Raw genomic sequence first — 24,555 nt, forward strand, 5'->3', positions numbered from 1 at the left:
GTTAGACTAGAAGACCTGCAAGGTCCTTCCAACTCTGTTATCTTGTTAATATAAAGGAGGTTGGAATCGGTTGAAAAGAGATATGAGCACAAGTTATAGAAATATCACACTTCTCAACTGACAAACCAGTAAGTACAATTGCAACTAAGTGTTGCAATATTACATGAGAATATTTAGATCATGAAAGAAAAAAATGCAAGTAAAATTGTATCTCTAACATAAAAACAATTTCAGAGAGGAAAGAATACAAAAGAAAGAAAACCAAAATTCATTTGGAAGGAAAGGAAAAAAGCATCGGGTGCAGACTAATTCATTGAGGGTAATTATTTTTCATATCAAGCCAAATCAGGACAGACTCAATGACTGATCACTGGAACAAAGTCACAAATCACAGAATAAGTGATTCATGTAAGGAACATACAATAATACAATAATACAATAGTAGAGTTGGAAGGGACCTTGGAGGTCTTCTAGTCCAACCCCCTGCCTAGGCAGGAAACCCTATACCGTTTCAGACAAATAGCTATCCAACATCTTCTTAAAGACTTCCAGTGTTGGGGCATTCACAACTTCTGGAGGCAAGCTGTTCCACTGATTAATTGTTCTAACTGTCAGGAAATTTCTCCTCAGTTCTAAGTTGCTTCTCTCCTTGATTAGTTTCCACCCATTGCTTCTTGTTCTACCCTCAGGTGCTTTGGAGAACAGTTTGACTCCCTCTTCTTTGTGGCAACCCCTGAGATATTGGAACAATGCTATCATGTCTCCCCCAGTCCTTCTTTCTCTTAAGCTAAACATACCCAGTTCCTGCAACCGTTCTTCATATGTTTTAGTCTCCAGTCCCCTAATCATCTTTGTTGCTCTTCTCTGCACTCTTTCTAGAGTCTCCACATCTTTTTTACATCGTGGCGACCAGAACTGAATGCAGTATTCCAAGTGTGGCCTTACCAAGGCATTATAAAGTGGTATTAACCCTTCACGTGATCTTGATTCTATCCCTCTGTTGATGCAGCCTAGGACTGTCTTGGCTTTTTTGGCAGCTGCTGCACACTACTGGCTCATATTTAAATGGTTGTCCACTAGGACTCCAAGATCCCTTTCACAGTTACTACTACTGAGCAAGGTATCACCTATACTGTACCTGTGCATTCCATTTTTGTTGCCTAAATGTAGAAACTTACATGTAAGAAACATGCTTCATTTAAGATACCTGTAAGCCAAAGTTGGTAGAGCACTCAACCACGTGATCAACATCAGCATCAATTTTTAAAAAAGCATTCAGAATATCAAATATAGCAGTTCTCTAAATGTTTTCTTTATGTTTTTTATCTTTCTCTAAATGTTTCAAACATGATAACCATATAGCTGTTTTGCACATAAAAGTTCTTAAAAGTGGCTTTTGTATTATTGACCCTTTCCTTGTATACTATTTTTTATTAATGAAAATGTATGAGATCATCAAATTCATCACTGGCTAATTTTCCTCCTATCTGTAATGGTGTTAATACCTTTATTAACATACAATTTAAATTACTATTTAATAGCTCATTCCATGTTAGTAACTAATAGGTGAGCAGATTCTCAGCTTTGGCTGAAGAGTGCTTGTAGAGAAGCCCGTATTTAAGACAGAATCAAAAATATGTACCTGCACATGAGTATTTGAATACAAACAGTTGTAAAACCTTAATTCATGTATCAGCAATGAAAATCTTAATTAAAGAAGCTGGATCTTTGTCCGTGAATGCTTTTTCTTCTCTGATGAAGTCCTTTGTGTATTGCAGCATCTACCTGGCCCAGACAGGCAGAGCTCTCCAAGAGCTTGTCTGGCAGATCTTCTCTTGATTATTAACAGCTAGCAAATAACAAAGTCTCCCTCTTTTGTCTTGTTGCTGAGGCTGGGAATAACAGAGCACATAACATTCTGTAAGGTTTATTTATTTTGTGAGCTTTTGGGGGAAAAAACATTTGGAGGTTGATTAAAAATATAGTTGAGGAAAACTAATTTAACCAATTCTATGTATGTTCCACATTAAGATAAAATATAGCTCTTATAACTTTTATTTTAGAAATAGTACAGTGTCATACTCCATACATTAAAAAGTAAAAACATGGGGAAGAATATTTATTAAATAAAAAGTTTATTTAATTTAACTCTCATAACATAAAACCTCTAAGGCAAGGGTGTCAAACTCACGTCGTCAAGTCAGTGTAATGTGACATATTGGGACTTTTTCCCCCTTCGCTAAACCAGACATGGACATGGCCAGGGCGTGATGCATCCGGCCCGTGGGCCGGGAGTTTGACAGCCTTGTTCTTAGGTTTTAAGGTCAATTATTTACAATAATTCAGCATGTAATGTGTGTACTGGACAATAAATTGTAGTATTAAATCAAAAATGTTTTATTTTAGTCATTATATAACATTTATTTCTAAATTCTATTATTTTCAGTTTAGAAGAAAAAAGGTCATGGAATAGGGATGTTGGGAATAGAAGTCCATCTAAAAACATTTAGGTAAACTTGAAGTTCAGGATCCAAAAGGATTCACATTCATTCTCCAGCAAATACCCTATTAGTTCTGTCTGACTCTGAGCTTGTTACTTCATAGTCACATCTTACCTACCTAAGAGTCAATGGTATCTGAAATTCTCCTGTAAATATTCAGTTTTATACTACTAGCTAGTTGCTTCCTCTCAGCTTCCCCAAATTGCTCAGCATATGTATTATCTGGAGGAAGTACAAAATGGGAACGAATTCTAAATGTGACTTGTATGGATATTTCAGACATGTGTCCTTTAAGGTGGCCATTAACAGATTCTGATATTTAGAGTCTTGAATTTTCATTCAGTAAAACAAATATTCTTTTTTAACAAGGCATCCCCAAGGCAGTTCAAGGGAAGTGAACGATAAAAGCATTAGGACCCTTGTGCTGCAAGCTCTGCCCATTTTATACATTAAGACATCGCACTTTGATGAAAGTCTCTCAGCCTGTGGACACCTTGGCTACATAAAGCAAACTTGGCAAAGCAGGACTTGATAACATGTAGGTGTACATTGTTAACATCTCAGAAAGGAGACCTTACGCATCCAAGATGCTTGATGTGCTGATATTGTATGCATAGACTATAGCTTTATGGCTAACAAAAATAATAAGTCTGAAACCTCACAAACATTTTTTCCCCATGTTTTTAAATTACTCTGAGTGTCTCCACTCATTTCATCTAATGATTCCACTTCTTAAACATATAGACAGATCCGAGATTTTGTAGTGAATATATTTGATATTTCTTTCATATCAACTTCCTTGAGCTTATTATTAGTTACATATACTTCTGCAGTGCATTAATAAAATGTACGTCGCAATTTTTTTTAAAAAAAATCCAACTTTGAGCTATGTTATTGAAATGGCAACTCCTCTTTGAAAATGCTAATTTATTTGTTTTTTTAAAAAAATAACTTTCAAATGTGCCAGAGTCACTGCTATTACTTCTCTTTCACAGCTATATATATATGTCATACCTGACATTTTAAAACACAGTCACTTCTTAATTAGCTGAGTATGTTTAAAAAAGAAAAATAGATTATGGAAAATCTAACAGCTGGAAACAGTTCCACAGAGTTGCATGATTTAAAAACAAATGAATTAATTTCATTATAAAACTTCCCCAAAATGTCATATTAAAATGGGGAAAAAAATCTTTAACATAAGAAACACTTTTGAAATGTTGCAAATTAAGTAATGATGAGTACCTGTTTTCACATTGGTAAAGCTGAAATAGTGACTATTTTATATTATGTTGTTGCTGCTGCTGTTATTTTTTCTTTGTGCTGTCCCACATATTGTCATTGTCTGTATTTCCAACTTAGTTGTCATTAGATAATTACAACAATAGTTTGATTTGGAATTTTTGTCTGTCTGTCTTGTTTCTTTTTTTTTTTCTGGGCAACCACATTGCTCTGAATGATTTATTGTAATAGACAGATGGGTATGGGAAATACATTTTTGTTCATCCTTTATTATATGTAAGATTTTACTTTGCAATGAGCAATAGTCTGCCAACCCAGTTTTCTGAAATCAAACATTTAACAAGATAAACTGTTATATACAGCTCTCTGAATCATCCAGAACAGAAATTCTTTCTAGAAGAATTATATGGTTAGAGATCTCAAAAATTGTCCAAAAGACCAGGAAAATAGCTGGAGTCAGAATGCATTTTTTTCTAATCTGACAAATTATCTAGATTAGTTTAGTTGGGATTGCCTTATTTCATTGCATTTGCAGTTTCCTCTTCAACTAAGTTTAGGGTATTTTTTGTTTATTGTTGTTGTTATTATCTCAAATCATTGTTGACTCCTGCTGGGTGCCTGGACAATTCGCTACAGTTTAATTGCAAGATTTCAGAAGTGGTTTGCCATTGCCTGCTTCTTAGGACTGAGAAAGAGTAACCTTTGTGCTTAAGACAGAAATTGCTTTCCTGATTTCTAGCTTGGTGTCTTCATCACTGCATTAAATAGACTGTCATGAAAGCTGTGCCAGAAACCTTTCCTGATTTTACAAACCTCAATAACACCTGTCCAAATCTTTAGCAGACAGTCACCAAATTTAATTTAATCTAGATTGTGCAATTGATATATTTACATATGAAACTATAGAGTTGAGCAAATAGTTTTATTTTTAAAGTATTCATTACTTAAACTACTCAGAAGGCAAGGAAGACTTGTATAAGAATAGCTGCTAAAGGCAGGTTTGTGAATATTTAATTGTTAAATTTATAACCAGTTTTATTGTGAAAGATTACATTTGAAGTAGGAAATTTCTTGTTCATAGTTCAATACCTTACTATCTATGCTACATCATTATATCAATTTTTGACATGTTATATAGAAACCACTATTTCAACTAACAAGTAAAATATTTCAAGCACGTTGAATGTGCTTTAATCTCAAAATGGAGTTTGTTGAAATTGAAACATTTTAACTTGTTGCCATTCATATACTGTATATCACACACTATCTAGCCATCTTCATTTTTTATTGTTGCAAATCTGACAAGAGAAAGCATTTATCTAAGACAAGGATGTCAAACTCATGTCATCACAGCGGGATCATTTGACGTATCATGACTTTTTTCTTCTTCGCTTAACCGGGCATGGGTGTGGCCAGTGCATGATGTATCCGGTCCACGGGCTGCAAGTTTGACAACCCTAAGGGGTTTTTTTTTTTTTTTGCAGTAGGGAGCATCCTTCCATATTTCTTATCAGCCAGAATTAGTCTTTGTTTAGCAACCATAATTAGCACTGGCACTTAGTTTCACTAAGTGAAATTACAACTGTGGTTATGATCTAATTTCAGGTTTGCTTTCTGTTATAGACCTGTGAAGGTTATAAATGCAAGGATTGGTTATAACCACCATTATAACTGTGAGCAGTCATTAAATGAGGCAGCTGCTAAATGAGGAATACATGTAATGTATTCACCAACGCCTGTCCCCGTTACTGTGACACTTTTATTCTTTGAATTGAAACCCTGAAAAGTCTGGCTTTTCAGCAGACTCATTTGTCAAGATTCAGGATATTAGTATTTAAATGGCTGAGTTCAAACCTCTAATGATACAACCTCCTTCTCATTGTCAATTTTTTTCATCTGTGGTATGTATTTGCATTGATACATTGATATTCCTTTAAATAACAGAATATTCAGCATAGCTGACAGCATCAAATGTAAAGCGTATTTATACATATATGAAACATTGCATATTAAATATGTAAACACATAAATACAAGCACTTATATATTTATCTATAAATAAAAAGAGCTATATGGTGATTTTTTTTAAAATGTCAATAAAATGCCCAGCTCAGCTCCTAAATTGGAATTGAAAAAAGAGAAGGCCTACAGACCTGATAAATGAGCTTCTTAAAGAAAGGCATCTTCCTGCAGATCTGAATGTCTGAACAAATCATTTCTCTTTTGCCAGTCAGACTTGCTGTGGCAGTTCTGCCTGAAACTTCTTACAATCTAAAATATACAATACTTAAACTTTAACCAAGCACAAGTTTGTTTTCATAACATACCTGATTTATTACATCCCACAGTCTTATAAATGCTCCAAAACCACATATTAGCTCTTTATATTACTTGAAATTTAAGAATGATATTGCATTTTTAAAGCGACATTGAAACTTTTTTTTTTCATTTTAAACCTAAGTTCCTGTGATCTTTATGAAGCCTGCAAGAGTCTTGTTATATTTTTAAACCATCCAATAACTTAAGTCTTTCAGTGGTGTAAAATTAAAAACATTAAGTACTAGTAACAGTAAGTGTCATATCCAAAGACAGAACAGGGCACTATTACTCCGTACATCAAACACTTCTTAAGATTCCACTGAAGCTGTAAGGAGAAGTTGTGCAATATTCGATGTACACTGCCCAGAGTTACTTCTGGTGAGATGGGTGACTATATAATTAGATAAGTAAACAGATACAATCCTGCTTTAAGGCTATAGTTGTGCTATTTGAGTATCTAGGCCCATGTCCGAGAACTAGTTTGTTTTGTAATCCCAAATACTACAAAACTATAATATCATATATAGCTCAATCCCATTCACACTCTCAAACAGTTACTCTCCTTTGCCTCTCTCTTTCTCTACAGCCATAGTAGGCAGCTATGGTATAGTTTGGTTAAGGTACTATGCTAGACACTGAGAAATCCTGAGTTTTAATCACAAAGCCAGCTGAGTGATCTTGGGACAAGTCAGTGGCAAACCACTTCTAAAAAACCTTGCCAATATAACTACAAGGACTTTTCCCGGCAGTCTCCACGAGTCAAACAGGACAGCATGGAAGGGGGGGGGGGAGGAATGAAAGGGTGAAAATACTTAGTTTCCTGTTGCTTGGCTCTTTAGTAACATGCTCGCTTGGCTCCAAGCAATGGCAAAAGATTTATGGTGGCAGGTCAATTTGATTTTCCATATGATTCAGTTCCTTGCAAAGAGCCTTAACAAGCAAGAGGGCAGGGGTCGACAACCTATGGCTCTGGACCCGCATGTGGCTCTTTCATCTCTCTGTTGTGGCTCCCTGTCGCCGGTCAGCTCCACAATTGATGGGATTTCAGTTAGGACAGCTAGAAGAATAAGGATGCCACGCTAGAAGGAAACTCTATGGTGGGGGAACCAGACTTCCGGTCAGCTCCAGAATTGAACGTGGGGGGGGGGGAGCTTTCTGGTTAGGACCTTTGTGGCTGTTTGAGTGTTTAAAGTTGCCAACCCCTGGGACAGGGGCTGATCTGGGCAGAAGGATGGCAGTGGAAGTCAGGTGTTGGCTGGACCGATGGCAGCCATAAGGCTATGACCTATAATGGACTTTGGGAACTCAGTCCAGTAAGCTAGCAAAGCAGACTGCCTCCTTCATATCCCTTAGAAGAAACCTCAGGAGAATAGCTGTCTCCATGATTCCACACAATGCCTTGCTCTATTCCACTCAGTTGCCTGGTACATTCAGACTGTAGAGGACAGGCATATAAGCATCTGCAGATTGGGTGTAAGGAGTAGCAGGGAACAGAACATTTCAGTACCAGAATGTAAAGAGGGAGTAATGCATCCCCCCTCATATAAAGTACTTCCTGTTCTTGATGTGCTCTTACATTCTTGCCACACAGAACTCAAATTATTTCCACTCTTGTTAAGATATAAGCAACAAATATGCACAAGTCTTACAGCTGAAGCTGTCAGTAAGGTGATACCTTCTTCCACTTTTGATTCCTCAGGCTGTTTGATTCACAGTCATATGGTTTTTAACTTACAGTTTCACAGTTCAAACTAGACATAACAAAACACATCATTAGGAAGTCTGTCAGTTTTATTATTATTTTTAATTAATAGCAGGTAGGGAGTACCAGAAAAAATAGAGCTGTTCCTTCATATCACAATTCAGGAAACAAATTGAAATTGAAAATATTAATATTAATACTTGAAATTGGAAATGTTAATGTGATCATGTTATGAACATTGCATCATTTTAACAGCCACACCAAAAAGGGTTGTAAAATCAGGACCGCTCATGGGATGACCCACTTAATGACCAGCATGACTTACTGCCATAATTTACTTTACTTTACTTTTATTTAGATTTTTATACCGCCCCCTCTCCCCAAAGGGACTCGGGGCGGTGTACAGTCAAATAAAAACACATCAATAAATAGAAAATACAAACACAAAAAGGAGGCAATAAGAAACTGTACATATCTGAAGTAAAGTAGTTAAAAGCAATATTTAAATACCCTAAAAATACCCAATTAAAATATCTGCCAGGAGGTAGAATAAAACTATAAATGGGTCAGGCCGGCTAAACGGAACAGGTGAGTCTTCAGTTTTTGTCGAAAGGAGCGGAAGTCGGTGGTGGTTCTGATATCGGGGGGGAGGTCATTCCAGAGGGTTGGGCCCATCACAGAGGCCCATAATCCCAGGTTCATTTAGAATGTAAGTCAAGGACTAATTGTATAGAAAACTGTGATTTGCAAACACAATGCCACATTATGCCTTACTATGACCAATGATTACAATCATACATTTTCTTTCTCTTTGAAAAACTTAGAAAAGTTATATAAATGTTGTTTTTCTGTAGAAAGAAAGAGGAATGCTTGTACTAACTGACTCCTTTAAATATTAACTTGAAAAATGGAGTCAAAAGAACTTTAGATTAATTTTAATTTAAGGAAATAATACTGTTTCATTAGTCTTGCTCCAAAAATACAGTGCAGTTCCCAAAGAAAGCTGATTTCCTTCTTCAGAACAGTAACTTTATCTGAAACAAAATAATGACATTTATTTTATCAGCTAAACTAAATGTTGATTACACTGACAGTAGTCTCCTTCGGGCTGATTAGAAATCCCACTTTCAACAACTCATAGGTCTTCTTTGGCTAAATTATACCGCTTTTCAGGATGAGCCTAAGACATCTAGGTTAAATGTTTGAAAGACTTTAAGACAAATATATGGATATAGCATTAGAGTTACATGCTGTAGAAGCTTTTGCTTTCTGGAAACTTGCTGAGTTTGTTAAGTGAAGTGTTACTCCTGTTAAATCATTTGGTTATTGAAAATCAGATCAGAAAAGGAATATTAATGGTAATTTATTTTTTAAAGTACTACATAAAACTAGCCGTTTTCAGAAGTGGAGAGTGGAGATGGGAGTGTTATTAGAAATGTAGCTACCAAACCCTTATGAAATGACCATGTGTTTGGTTTGTAGTGGCCAAAGATATCCTTTGCATCAGCTACATAAATATCTCAAAGGAAGATTACATTTCATTCCAGAACTGACTATATGTTATAGCTGAAGTTTACTTTTTTATCTTTCCTATGTTTTCATGCAGTTCTCTAACCTGTTTTATACAATATGATATTCTTCTTGAACGAAAACAGTGTAGTACCTTTTCTTCTCTTTATCTTTCTAGAAATTGTTCTAATGTATACTGGAATAATACTAGTACAAAAATACTAGTCCATGGCTCAGTGTAAAAAAGGGAGCCTGTACAAGCCTTACATCTGGACTTTGCACTGAGCATAGCTATAATAAGGAATTTGCAAGTATTTGATGCCATTTTACCGAACTACAATTTACTATCTTTTGTGAATTTGGGTAATCTATTAATTTTTAGTTTTGTTTTCATAAAACGAATCTATGTCCAACTATTGAAGTTATAGTGGAAAATACTAGTTATAGCTTAGGCTATTTTATTCATTTGTTTGTTAAATTTAGAATTTAATATATTGAACACCAATTCTGTTACCCGATTTGGTAAGTTCTCACAACACATCATTTGGACATAAATTGATGCTTGATCAATGTGAAATTAGAGCATTAAAGAGAGAACAAACAATTGGGCTTGTTCCTGTATCTACAACTAGCATGATGATCAGAAAATGGGAGTGAGTAACTCTTGATTTCCCCAGAAATAAAATATATAATTTCACCATTATGTACCCCAAAATTCCACTCTTTACCAGATAGATACTATATCTAATCAGAGTAGAAATAGCAAGCATCATGAATATTGGATTTGTCTGTATTTAGTAGTTGTATTTTCCAACTAAATGCCATTGCTGTACTCAGGTTTATCCCACAGAATAAAAGGCTATAGGTTACAATTTTCCTTGAAGATTAAAATGTATTTAGCATAGGAATATGTGGCCAAAACACAAGATCAAAAAAGAAGTCCAGCTTTGAACTTATGATCAATCTTTACAGTCCACAAGTTCCAAATAATGTTAAAACATCAATCTGGTTAGCCAGTCTGTGGCTCTTCCTCCTGTCTCCCAAGATCATTTCCACATACCAGATTTAAAATAGTGCCAATTTGTATAACACACAACAGGACTGAGATTGCATTGAGACCATAATCAAAATGAATAGATTAAAAGTAAGACACACACATACTCAAATGAAAACTTATTAATAATTTCTAGCTAAACATTTTCATGTATCCTATCAAAGAAAGCCATTTTTCCTGAAACAGATTTTTTTATTTTTTAGTTCTGTGGGAACAACTGTCTAGAACTCTGCAGTCAGTTAATGCTATCTCAAATAGACATTTAGCCATGCATTTTGAGATGAACAAACTCATGTGTACATATCTGAATTATTAGCTCATGTTATATCATTCTGTTCTCAGTGACTTGTAATATTTGTCAAAATTTTAAAATTCAATGAATTTTAGCCTTAGGCTGATTTGAATGTTTCAGCAGATTTTTCTGTGTAGAAGGAGATGCAAGATTTTATTTGTCATTTTTACCAGTAGAGTAAAAAAAAGTGCATCTGTTTCTGTGCAACACTCAAACAGATTCATTTTTTGTTTTTGTTTTTTATGACTGCTAATAATGAGTATGAAAAATCCAGTATTTCTGAGCTGGAAATTTCACGACTAAAAATATGAATAATCATTTAGCTGCCCAAAACACTGGTGATTTTGTCTGTTTGGCATACTTCCTTTCTGATTGACTAGCTTCTGATTGCCTTGCTCATCCATTTTCAGTATTTTGTGAAAGATATAAAAAGATTTAAAGAGTCTGTATAAGACAAATAATGTGTTCAATCCTCCAATGATGGATTATAGAAGTAGTTTGATGTTCATCTCCTCTGGAAAAAAAAGAAATGAAGGAAATATTTAGCCACTTGCATGAAAACAGTTAATGGTAAAAGAGTCAAATATTAGTGGAAGGAAATTAGGATCTACTTCTGTTCCAATAAAAATTTGTAGGGGCTCAAAGGCCATCTAATAAAAAGCATTGGAAGATATTTTCACAGTTTTGAAAAACGGGACTCATGAATGGAGTGAGATTTGGGAGACAATTCTTTACATTTTACATAAAGTATGGACTTCATTGCTGCAAGATATGATGCTTACTTTAACCCTTTTAAAAAGAATTTGAAAAAATAGATTTAGTCCCTCAATATCTACTATTCATGATGGCTGTATATTACTTCAAGGGTTAAGTAAATGTACTTCTGAATACAATTTTCTGAAGAATCCAAGCAGGCCTACACTATTACATATACCTTTCTAGGGTTCCCTTGAGTCTATGAGGATGATAATTATGTATTATATTAGTTTTTGATGTCATAAAATGTGATTTTATAGCCTAATATTCTTAATGTATTTCCCCACTGATATTTTATTTTAAAAGCAAGATTATATAGATGCTGTGAAGCCTTATAGAATGTAGTTGGTAATTCAAAATAGCATCACTTTAAAGAAAAGACTGATTTCTTGGATTAATAGGTCTTCCATTAGAAGTTGAAATCCAAAAGTTAAGGTTTTTTTCATTGTAAACAATATACTAAGGGATATTGGTGTATTGACACTTGTTATATAATTGTTAATTTTACAAACTACATGAAGCAAAAAAAGTTCAAAAGCTACATTGAACAAAATTTATTGGGAAGAATTTAGAGTTAATTTCCACATATATGCTGTATAAATTTGGACTTTTTAAATAGCTGACTTCTGTCATATCTAAATTTACTTTTATTCCCCATTAAAAAAATTCAGACAGCATTTGAAGCTGCTAGTTGAGAGTATTTTCTTCTCTCTACTAGTTTTTAGTATCTGCTCTTTGAATACCTTTCATACTGACAAACAAAAATTAATTTTCAACATTTCTTTGCATCCTGAATATCTATTGGAACAGTTACATGTTGTTTCTTTTCCTAATGTAAGATGAAGCAAGAAATTGAGCCATTAGATTATAATGGAGTATAATGGAATTTCTGGGAGTATATAGATTGTAGAGAAACTAAACAAATTCTTTGTGTCATATATTAAACATAAAGGATAAATGTCTTCTCTTGATTGGCTTCCTCAAGGAAAAAATTAGAACAGTTAAATGTTTATATCAAAAGACATCTTAAGAGGCTACACTGTAAAAAATCATGGGTCCTGATGTCATTCATGTAAGAGTCCCATGTAGAATTGCTTGTCTTGTTGGCTGCTGACCAGGAGAAGACAACATCATGTTGCCATTTCAAGATTTTATTCAGAATGGATAAGACAAATACGCTCGTATAACTTGCCATTAATAAGCCCAAAATAAACCATCCCAAGAAGCCCTTTGCATTTTGTGTGAATGCAACCAAGGCATGAAACAATATCTCTAGAACTAAAATTGAAAGGTAGGGAAACAGGAAGAATAGCACTTGCAGACTTTTGTGTAATGACCCTGCCAAACTTCTCAATAAAGAGGTAAAGATGAGCAACAGCAGCATACCTAAGGACAATTAAGAGAGGATTACCATATTTTCCATGTATAAGATGATACATTTTCTTTAAAATATTTACCTAAAAATGAAGGGGCATCTTATGCACAGGGGGCCAAGAAGAGAACCATGGTTGTGAAACTGCTGATACCTTATTCTGCAAACTAGCCTCATGAGCAAAACTTCCGATTACAGAGAAGCTAACAGCTTTCCTCCAATCGTGAGCCTTATGTAATTGATGTCAACCGATGCTGTGGAGAGCATGTAGCCGGTGCCTAGATGTGATAGGAAGCTGTAATGTCGGAGCATTTTGAACCCATAAAATATCAAAAAACAAAAGAATAAAAAATACCGGTACTGGTGTGTCCTACTCTGCAAAATAAATGTCTTCTATGTAATGTTTAAAATATTGATTTCTGAATTTTGGGTAAGAAAAGTAGAGGAGACATCCTATAAAGGGGGCGTCATAGATGGAAAAATATGGTATTTCAGCAATGTAGAAGCTTATAACTGTATTCTAGCTGGGCCAGATTTAGCAAGCTCCCAAGGCTTTTTGCTACATCCATTGACAGACTTTCAGACTCTGAAATCCAATCATCAAGGCCCTAAGCAGAGATATGCTTTAAAGATGCAACAGAAGAGGACTAATATCAACTGGCCAAAAGCAGACAACAGAAGAATAGGTCTATTATGTAATCTGCCTTAGCTGTACATTTGGGTGGAGAGCTGGCTTAACATGGATATTTATTAGCCTCTCTCCCTGAAAGAAAATGCCAAGAACATTTTTTAAACCTTAGCTCTGAGATGTTGTCCTGCAAATTCTGGATTCCACTTCATTTCATCTTAGATAGATAGATAGATAGATAGATAGATAGATAGATAGATAGATGATAGATAGATAGATAGATAGATAGATAGATAGATAGATAGATAGATAGATAGATAGGATAGATAGATGGATGATAGATAAATAGATATCCCATCCATCCATCCATCCATCCATCCATCCATCCAATGTATATATCTCTGGACAATGGATTTGTTGCTTTTTGGTTTGATTCCTTGCCTTGGCTTGTGCAAACCTTGTGACTATGTTTATAAGTGTTGTTTTAACATATTGCTAAAAAGTATTGGATCTGCATCTCACTGGATTCTGGCAGGTGTCTTGTTGGCTATCTTGTTGGCTGTCAGCCATCAATGCCAACCTGACACCCAGAAAGGACAAGACGGAAGTAGTCCATGCCACATATTGCATATGGACCTGGCTGACAGGGAGAAAACACCCAAGTCCAAGCATATACACAACGGGAACAAAGTTGTATAACTGCAAGTGGACCCAAACTCAGTTGTCAACTTTTTATGCGACTTCAGTGGTAAAGGCAAATTATATAGAGGTGAAACTCGTAAAATTAGAATATCGTGCAAAAGTTCATTTATTTCAGTAATGCAACTTAAAAGGTGAAACTAATATATGAGATAGACTCATTACATGCAAAGCAAGATAGTTCAAGCCGTGATTTGTCATAATTGTGATGATTATGGCTTACAGCTGATGAAAACCCCCAATCCACCATCTCAGAAAATTAGAATATTACATGCAATCAATAAAACAAGGATTGTACATAGAACAATATCGGACCTCTGAAAAGTATAAGCATGCATATGTACTCAGTACTTAGTTTGGGCCTCTTTTGCAGCAATTACTGCCTCAATGCGGTGTGGCATGGAAGCTATCAGCCTGTGGCACTGCTAAGGTGTTATGGAAAACAAGGATGCTTCAATAGCGGCCTTCAGCTCTTCTGCATTGTTCGGTCTCATGTCTCTCACCTTTCTCTTGGCAATGCCCCATAGATTCTGTATGGGATTCAGGTCAGGCGAGTTTGGTTGTCAATCAAGCACAGTAATCCCACGGTCATTGAACCAGGTTTTGGTGCTTTTGGCAGTGTGGGCAGGTGGCAAGTCCTGCTGTAAAATGAAATCAGCATCCCCATTAAGCTCGTCTGCGGAAGGAAGCATGAAGGGTTCCAAAATCTCGTGGCAGACGGCTGCGTTGACCCTGGACTTAATGAAGCACAGTGGACCAACACCAGCAGATGACATGGCTCCCCAAATCAACACAGACTGTGGAAACTTCACACTGGACTTCAAGCATCTTGCAGTGTGTGCCTCTCCATTCTTCCTCCATACTCTGGGTCCTTGGTTTCCAAATGAGATGCAAAAGTTGCTCTTATCAGAAAAGAGGACTTTGGACCACTGAGCAACAGACCAGGTCTGTTTTTCTTTAACTCGGGTAAGACGCTTCTGATGTGGTTTGTTGTTCAGGAGCGGCTTGACAAGAGGAATACAACATTTGAAGCCCATGTCCAGGATCCGTCTGTGTGTGGTGGCTCTTGATGCACTGACTCCAGCCTCAGTCCACTTCTTGTGAAAGTCCCCAACACTTTTGAATGGACTTTTCCTGACAATCCTCTCCAGGCTGCGATCATCCCTGCTGCTTGTGCACCTTTTTCTTCCACACTTTTCCCTTCCATATAACTTTCTATTAATGTGCTTTGATACAGCACTTTGGGAACATCTAACTTCTTTTTCAATTACTTTTTGAGGCTTTCCCTCCTTATGGAGGGGGTCAATGATGATTTTCTGTACAACTTTCCCATGATTGTGATTCCTACTGAACCAGACTGAGAGACCATTTAAAGGCTCAGGAACCCTTTGCAGGTGTTATGGCTTAATTAGCTGATTAGAGTGGGACACTTTGAGCCTAGAATATTGCACTTTTTCACAATATTTTAATTTTCTGAGATTGTGGATTTGGGGTTTTCATGAGCTGTAAGGCATAATCATCACAATTATGACAAATCATGACTTGAACTATCTTGCTTTGCATGTAATGATTCTATCTCATATATTACTTTTACCTTTTAAGTTGCATTACTGAAATAAATGAACTTTTGCACGTTATTCTAATTTTTTGAGTTTCACCTGTTAGCATTAACACAAAAATGTCAGTGTTGAAATTTCTTTATAGTAATCTGTGTTATTTGCAACTGGAACTGCAATTTCTAATTGTGTTTGGAAGATAGAGCTGGATAAAATACACATATAATATATAACAGACAAAGAACAATGCTTCACACTGACCGTAATTAATCTTAAAAGAGTGATTACTACAACATGTAGTGATAGCTATAAACTTTGATGACTTTACATATGATGAGATTCATAGATTGAAAAAAGGGAGTTGATAAGGCATGTATATGTGTCACATTCAATCCCAACATCTAAAGAAGCATATGTTTTCTCCAATATGATTACTTGTTAAAAACATTTTAAAAAACGATTATTGACCATAGTACTCAATGAATTTTAAAAAGGATCAAATTTAAGTGAATAAATATTTTTTTAATTTATTAAATGTGGTTCCAGTCTTTTCTGTCTAGGCACTATTCAAAGTGGCTTAGCACAATGAAAAATATCAACTAAAATAAAAATAAAATGTAATAAAAAGAATTGTTCATAATTTTGATTATTCTGTGGTAAAACACTGAAATTGTTGCATATGCTGTTATCTTGATTCATGAACTATCATATTTAGCTGCTTAAAATATTGGTATTGATTTTGTAAACTTCAGTTAAAATTGCACTAGAATGCAATTTTTGCTTTCACTTAAAGTACTGGAACTTTTAGGTCACAGAATCACTTTTCACAGAAATTATTAATGAAATTACTATACTACTGGGTTTGTTTATTTATTTATTTATTTAGCGTGTGGCAAATACATTGACTTATAGTAGTTCAAATGTTATTATCCAGTCCACCCAGCCATTCAAGGACAGGGTGGTTGATGTTAAAAAAATATCCGACATTGGGCTGGTGTAAGCTCTTGCTGGATATTCGGACACAATGTGATGGATATTTTGTCGAGGAGCACCACAGTCACACTGAGGGGTAGAGACAAGACCCCACTTAAACAATGAGTCCTTGCAGACACATGTTGAGTACAGATCCTGTTCAGAGTTTTGAGTATTGCCATGTGAGACAATAAGTGTTTAATTTTGGTTATTCTAATTATCAAAAAATTTTAACAAATGTTTTGTAATAAAAATACAGACAATATTGGTGCATTCCATAAGAATTTGAAGCTTATATTTTTGTTGGATACAATTAAAATATTGTTTGAATAGAAAGAGCTATAAATTCTATTTTAGCAACCATCATGTAATTAATATATATTTCCAAAATGTGATAAATATGTATTCTATAGGAGCACGGAAGTCCTGACCTCCATAATTGAAATTTTGAGAAGCAAAGATCCCCTCTGTTGGAAGAATGAAATCTCCTTTCTTCCTTTTTTTCTGTGCCTAAAATGAGTTGTCTAGTTAGAGCTAAAATTAGAGATGCAACTTTGATTAAATTCACTGAAATTTTCTCCTGAGAAAACAGTTTTCTACTTTTATCTATTCAATTTATAAGTACTTAAACCAATGATTCAAAACATGATATAATTTTGTAGACCGTTTTCAGTCAGAGGTCTGTACTGAAATTGCTTTAGTTGGCCTGGTCAGTGATCTGTATCTGGAGTTACTCAAGAGAGTAGGACCTGTTTGTTCTCTAAGAACCTTCAATGTCTTGAATGCCTTGGGATACTAAGAGACAGAATTGGAGCTGGAGGCTCTACTTCTAATAATTGGATCAGCCTCAAGAGCAACAAGAAATTGTCATTCTTGTCACTTTTTGGGGTATTAACTCTTTTCAAATGTTTACATATTTTATGCAACTTTTAGGACATATTGTCATTACAGAGTACACAATAATAATTATCTGTTTTCTCAGATTCAAGAATAGTAGGTGATTTCTAATACTGAGTACAGTGATTAAGCTTAATCAATGCAGGAAATGTAAATGCTTATGTTGGACCAATTTATAACCAGTAGCACAGCCTCTGGAGATTAAAGTTTTACTGCTTGAAAGAGTCCCTGAGTTTTATAGTAGTTTTAGATTTTGTTTGCTAGCTGTACATGTACATATCCTTTACTTATTTAGTAATATCTTGCTTGGGTAAGTCCATTATATTCTATACAGAACAACTTTTGGAGCTGTTATAAAAGCTGCAACTTTAAAACAGAGTACTGTGGTTCACTGTTTAATAAGAATACAGTTAAATTGTGCTGATTGCTTTTATTTCCCAGTTCAGTTCAAAATGTTTTTTTGGGCAAGTAAGTTTACTGTAACTCAGAATGTTGATTTCTGTGATTAAAGTCCTAAACATCTGGAAACCACATGGAAGAGTACCTTTTCCCGTACATGCCTCACTATGGTTTCAGTTCTGTAAGGAAGCTATGTTCTGTGTCTTCATTTATTTTAGAAATTATAAGAGTAAAAGAGGGGCCATATTATAAGCTGAGAGTACGGGAAGCAGTGTACTATATATATTTCAGCCCATTGAGGCTGCGTGAGTCTCAGCATTTTGAGTAGGGCAAATAAGGATGATTGACCATTTTAACTAAAATTTAATGCTGGTTTGTGTATTTTTAAAAGAGTGTAATAAATTATGCTCTATGCATTATTAAACATAGGGAAATTGGGAATTCCTGGGAAATCTGAATTGCCCTGAACCTGTTAGATTTTCACAAAGTTCTGTAAACCTGCGCTAGTAAGTTAGAGGAGCACAGCTGTTGTTTGTTGTGTTTTGTTTTTGTGATTGGGGTTTAACTATTTTTACCTTGGACGCCATGGGTTTCATGTTGTGTTTTTTGTTGTAATATCAGGTTATTCCTATGAGACAGGGAACCATGTAATAAATATTTATTGATTCTTAACTGATCATAATGATTTCTATTATCATGTACAATGATTATTTGTAAAAGGAATTTTATTAAATTACTATTTATAAATTTAATGCATTTATTTATGGCTGATATTTACTGAATCTGAAATTTATAGAATTAAGATAATTTTCATAACATTATTCAGAATATTAATGTATTGCATTTCTTGAGAGCAATTTATTTGAACTGATAATGATAGGAAGAAGCCTAATAATAAACTGTAGGTACAAAATATTTTTATCATTATCATATTGGTATTAACATATTAAATGGAAACTTGCCTATATATCATAGAACATACAAATAGCATGCTTTGCAATAGCATGTTACATGTTTCCCTGTTTCAGGTAGAATTTATGGCAGGTTTTCAGAAGTGTCATAAATATTTCACCTGCTTGTTGTACAGCACTCTTCGCTATGATGTCTTATCACCAAGAGCAATCCATTTGTACCTCAGATTGCATCCAAGGTTTGAATGAATAAATTATTCTGCACCTGTATTTTTTTAAATAAGAATTTTCGACTTTTCTGAAAGATTTTCTGTACTATAACAAATTGCTTATTCATACTACATAGCATTGCTTTTCAGTCTATAGAACTCATGAACCCTTATCTACTTATTACCATAGACTTTGCTCTTTTTTAATTCTATGGTTTGTTTTGCTTAAGGGAATAGATATTGAGAAGCTATAATATCAACAGTTTACTAACTAAAAAAGAAGTTGCACACAGTAAGAGATTGACCAGCGTGGTAAACTATAAAGTGCATTTTTATTTACATGGCTATGGTTATTTTTCCATGTTAAGTCTTCTTGTTAAATAGCAATTGATAGTTCTCACTCTCCTGACCAGTAGAATGGGCCAGAATGTGCTGCTAGTCAGCTCTTTGTTCCCAGAGCAATTGTCAATTGGGTAAAAACAATGGTGAACTGATCCAAGTTGGGACCACCAAATGAAGGGTGTGGAAAACATAATCCTTATCCTTTTATTTAAAAAAAAATTGCAAGCAACTCAAAAGATATGGGGCAATTATAAATGATTGGTTTCATTGCAATTGTTTTAAAACCTTTTCCCTATATTTGTGAATTTTTGTAAACAAGGAGGCTACAAGAGGATTGGCCTTTCACCATACGAACAATGATTCCAAAATATATAGTGCCACTTTTTCCTAACAATTAAGAAAATGAAAACCAAAAGTAGGACAAGATGACACAAATTTCTTTTATTGTCTTATTTTCCCCTAGTGTTCTCTTTAAACAGCTGGTTCTTTTTTTATCAATAAATACTCTTTTTGGAAGGCAGAGGATCCACTTGTTACGCTATGTTATGTGTCTATGGATTGGGGTAACAAGATTGGTATTATATGTGAGGAGAAAGCATTTTATTTTTCTCTCCAATGTGAGAAACAAAAGTCACTTTCCTGGAAGTCGCCTACTTGTATCAAGAAGGAAAGTTCAATTGGCAGCAATAGTGATAATCTACTGTACTTATTCTGATTTTGTACTTATATATATATATAAGCCTTAACAATCTCTAGCTACAAGAACTAGATGGCCAGTAGATGCTGTATAAGATGGGCCTTTGGTCTTACTGAGCTATGTTTCAGGAATAAGCAGGCACTGTTTTAGCCTCCACAAATACAGTAGATAATGTTCACCTGATGTTCTGGTAAAGGAGGCCCTGTATTATTGTGACTGTAGCCCACCATAATTTAGGTATATACATTTGACCATGTTTAATTTTTTTGTATAGGAAAATTCAAAAAAGTTTTTGTAGATTTCATTTTTAAAATATTGGCTGCATCCTCCCCCCCCCCATCTTTTCTTGGCCAATTTAAAAATCTGAATATCTTTGGAATTTATATATGTTTGCATTTAATCTGCATCTAACATAGGTAAAGGGGGGCAGAGAGAAAGATGGGGATCTACAGCCGTTAGGGAATTAGCTTATGCTATAAATTTATTTGTATTTATACTTTTTGTTTTGTGCAAGTTTTAATAGTTACCCTTTGAGGATTTCCAGTCTAGCTTATCAGAATCCACCAATAGCTTTTTTGTAATATTCTCGTTTCCCTTTTGGTTCAGCCGAGCCCACTGACAGATCATTCAAATTCAATTGTTTTATGTCTAAGCCGAACAGCTAATTAAAGTAGGGATGATTAACCTGACTGGCAGTATCGCTCTCTCACTCCCTCCTGTTCCAATCAGTCTTTCTCTCTCTCTCTCTCTCTCTTACACACACACACACACACACACTCACACACTCACACAGAGTGTCTTTTGCTCTACTGTTGTGTGTGTGTGTGTATGTGTGTGTGTGTGTTTTTCCCCTTCTCTCCTAAACGTGGTCTGCTTGCTGATGGCAGAATGGCACTCGGAGATTTGTGCATTGTGTCTGGTTTCCTACGGGCAGGCTGACCCAGTGCCTCTGGGGACTTATCAATAGACCACTCAGAAGAGACAGAGACAGGAGAAAGGAGGAGGGGTGGGGGGAGACAGAAAGAGAGAGAGAGAATCAATATCAAGAATAGAAGGAGCTCCGAAGCCATTTTTTTTTATTTAAAAAAAAAAGTCTATCAGGACTTGGGAAGAGGGTGACAAAGAAGGTTTTTGAAAGAGGCAGTGGAGGAGGTTCTAATAAATTTGGAAGGATACAGTTCCCTGTCTTGGGGAAAAAGAAGAACTCCTGGCTGATTAGCATTCACACCAGGTATGAGATGTTCGCTACCCCTTACCATCGCGTCGCCACCGAGAGGAAAGGCGCCTTTTCTTTTATCTTTTTTTCTTCTTCTTCTTTTTTGAGGAGATGGAGCGAGCGTGCATTTTTGTGTGTTTGTTATTGCTGCGAGTGTTGGGGGGGGGAGGAGAAGAGCCGTGGGCATTGGTGTGACGGGAGCAAGAAGAATGGGAGCAGGGCAGCAGCGGCGGAGGGGAAAAGAGTCTGGAGTAGGTGGTTCTCTTCAGGCAACCCCCCCCCTCCCCAAGGGGTTACCCAAGTTCATTCTGAGCAGGTGGATTTAGGCGGGGAGTTACTTAACGCTTGACCGCCAGTTTTCAAAAAAAAAAAAATCCCGCTTCCTATGTCTATTAAAGGAAGCGCCAATGTTTCTCTTTCTCCCCCCCCCCCCCCCGCGCTTCCCGCTCTCTCGCGCGCACTGCCTCTCCCCTCTCTTTTTCCTCTTTTCCTAACCAGACAGCGGGAGGGTTCTTGGCTCCTAGCCAGCCCAAAAGCCTCTAAGTGTTTTGCACTTGTTTCAGGGAGTCGCTGCCCGGCGATTTTTTTTCCTCTCTCTCTCTCCTTCCTCCAGCATTTTCAGTAGAGAACAAAGAGTTCTTTACAAAGGAAAAGAGGGGACTGCGAGCTTGACGCTTAAGATGTTCCCCCCTCTGTTTTTAAGGTCCTCCCTCTCCTTTCGAACAGAAAAGAATCCGTAGCAGCACCAAAAGAAGAAAAAAGAAAAAGGATTTTCCCCCCTTCGTAATGCAAAAAAGGAGGAAATAGTTTCATTTTTTTTCTCTTAGCCCTTTTCAAAATAACATTTTTTTAAAGGAAAAAAAATGTAGCTGTTGCTTTGCTAACTTTTACCTGATGGGGGTTCCTTACATAAAAGTTAGGCTGTGTTCTCTGCCTTTTCTCTTCCTTCCTCCCTGTTTTCTTTTTTTCTACTTCTCAAGGCATTTTACCTGGGCAATAGAGGTAAGGGGAATAGGAAAGATTCAATTAAGCAATATTAGGATGTGAATGGGAAATTCTGTCACTTTTGGCCACCTGGCCTTCAAAACTTAGTACTGTATGGAAGGAATGTGTGTATGGCTTGTTTGCTTCTGAATAAAAAAGGTTTTGCAAGGCTTTTCAGAATTGTAAATTGTTTTGCTATCTACTTGTCACTTTTGAACCTGGTTATATTTATATTACATGTTTTGGGCACACATTATATTTTATGTATATTAAAATATGTATTTGGATGTCTACGTAAACAGCATTACTTTGGTTAGTAATATAAGATAATGAATCAAATGATCGATTAGTCAAAAATATGCTACATAGAAGTATACTAAGACCAATAGTTTTTCATGCTATTAAATATATTTCAATCATGCAACTTCAGAAGATTTATAAGCTCAAAAGGAGTTGCTTTTAATGAATACCCATTTCTAATAAGAAAAATTACAGTTTAGTAAAGCAAGTAGGAGTATGTGATCTGTATCATTGTGTTAAATATAATTTTAAATAGAAAAATATGAAGTAATTGTAGCAATTGTTTTAGGATACAAAGGCTGATAATATTACTAGTAATATCTTTTTCTTTAAAGAGACAATAAGTTACATTTTTTGCACATTTTGGAACCTCACATATTTAATAGATATATATTTTATAGGAAATATGTGTACACATGAGGTTGAAAGATAAGTTGTCGTACATTTTACTACTACAATACTGCAACTTTATTGCAACAATAAAAGTGAAACTAGCTACACCATGTAAATTATAAGTTACCTTAGGAACCCTCCCTACTCTTAGGGCTCTCCATGAATGAACCTGAAATATTCTGTGGGGGGAAAAAGATGATTCAGAAATACTGGAAGCTTATATATTTGGCTTTCTTAAAATAGTAGAAATTGAGTAACTTTTAAATGTGCGTTATTTGCAATTATCTTCATGGGGAAAAAATTAAATACCAAATTGCAATATTTCCATATTTATTGTTTTACATTAAAATATAATAAAATAAGTAATAACTTTGAACTTATTTATTAATAGGAAGCTTATTTATAGTTTCTGCCTTTTTTATTCTTTTGTTTGCTTTATGTTGTTCTATAGAATGTATGTCTATTTTCTATCTGGAGTCTCAGAAGTAGCAACAGAAGGGAGTGATAGTGCCAAAATCTATATAAACCCCTTCTCACTAAGCGTAATCTTCCATCAGATACCTGCATGCAGAAAAGGAAGAAAGAGGATAGGTTTTTCCTGTGATTCTTTTTGAATCTAACCTAAGACTAGGGCATTCACAGTTGAGAAGAAAAGAGAGGGAAACAGATGAAGGAGGGGAAAAAAAGAAAACGGAAAGAAAAGCTCTTTGAGCAGGAACACACTGGCTCTTTCTTCCTTCAAGCAATCCTTTCCAGCTCCTGGCGACATGTCCTGCGCTTTTAGATATCATATGACTCTTTAGTTGGGCTCCTGTTAGCAGAATGGGCCTGTTTTCCTTTAATTCTTTTTTCCCTGCTCCCTTCTGTGTTTCTGCCTATGTGTAATCTTTGCTTTCCTTTACTTTTGTATGTGCTTCACATAAAGACAAAACAATTTCATTCCCTAATTTGATTTAACTCCCCAAATTTAGTTCATATAGGTGTGGGCTTACATTGCCTTTTCTTAAGTGTACATATTCATATGTTTACATATTCTTTCTGACAGTCCTCCTTTGCAACAGTGTCTAGGAGTCACTGTTGATAATGTGAAATACAATCCTAGAATTTATATTAATATATAAATTAGATTTGCATAGTTATTTATACCTGTGTAAAATTTATATCACCTTACTTTGAAAATTAACTTCCAAAGGTTTGTGATCTGTATGTATCCAAGTGGATTATAGTGGAAGTTCAGCCAGAAGTAAAGTCCTGCTGAGGAAAAAAAACTTATATTACTTAAAGTTACATAAAAATATATGGATTTCTTATCATTTTGAAATATATTTATTCCCATGGGTAGGAAAAAAAGGTATGTGAATGTTTCTAATCACAAGTCTTAGGAAGTTCAAAATACTTTAGGAAAGTAAAATGTTTATAATCTTTATTTCTCCTTTGCTGAACTTCCTAGAAAAGTTCTTAAGTTAGTTTTTGCCATGATAGGGTATATTTAGAGATTATAAATTTGATTTACTGCATCAGTTTTTATGTTGGACTTGCCTTATTATTTCATATAATTTAACATGTAATTCCAAGAAATCCAAATATTGATAGTGTTGTCATTTGG

General features: G+C 35.2%; 1 protein-coding gene, 1 long non-coding RNA gene and 1 gene segment (V, D, J or C); 2 read left to right on the top strand and 1 right to left on the bottom strand.

Moving 5' to 3' along the window:
- ZBTB20 (zinc finger and BTB domain containing 20) overlaps positions 1 to 24,555 on the top strand; it is a 546,378-nt gene that overhangs the window by 438,758 nt on the left and 83,065 nt on the right. Inside the window, exon 1 of one of the 10 annotated variants that reach the window (XM_081950741.1) lies at positions 21,186 to 21,287. The exons of the other annotated variants lie outside the window; for them this stretch is intronic. The gene's annotated coding sequence lies outside the window, so the exon portion shown is untranslated. Of the gene's footprint in view, positions 1 to 21,185; positions 21,288 to 24,555 lie in introns of those variants that run through there. 10 annotated transcript variants of the gene reach the window in all.
- LOC309390886 (Ig kappa chain V-III region PC 3741/TEPC 111-like) overlaps positions 1 to 24,555 on the top strand; it is a 380,622-nt gene that overhangs the window by 5,035 nt on the left and 351,032 nt on the right.
- On the bottom strand, positions 1,178 to 21,452 carry LOC309390888. The gene is made up of 3 exons (XR_014175197.1): positions 21,313 to 21,452; positions 5,896 to 6,013; positions 1,178 to 1,892 (listed from the first exon to the last, which is right to left on the bottom strand). It is a non-coding gene; the product is annotated as an uncharacterized lncRNA (long non-coding RNA).

This window comes from Natrix helvetica (genome assembly GCF_964273705.1).
Source record: "Natrix helvetica genome assembly, chromosome: 4".
NCBI classification, from domain to species: domain Eukaryota; kingdom Metazoa; phylum Chordata; class Lepidosauria; order Squamata; family Natricidae; genus Natrix; species Natrix helvetica.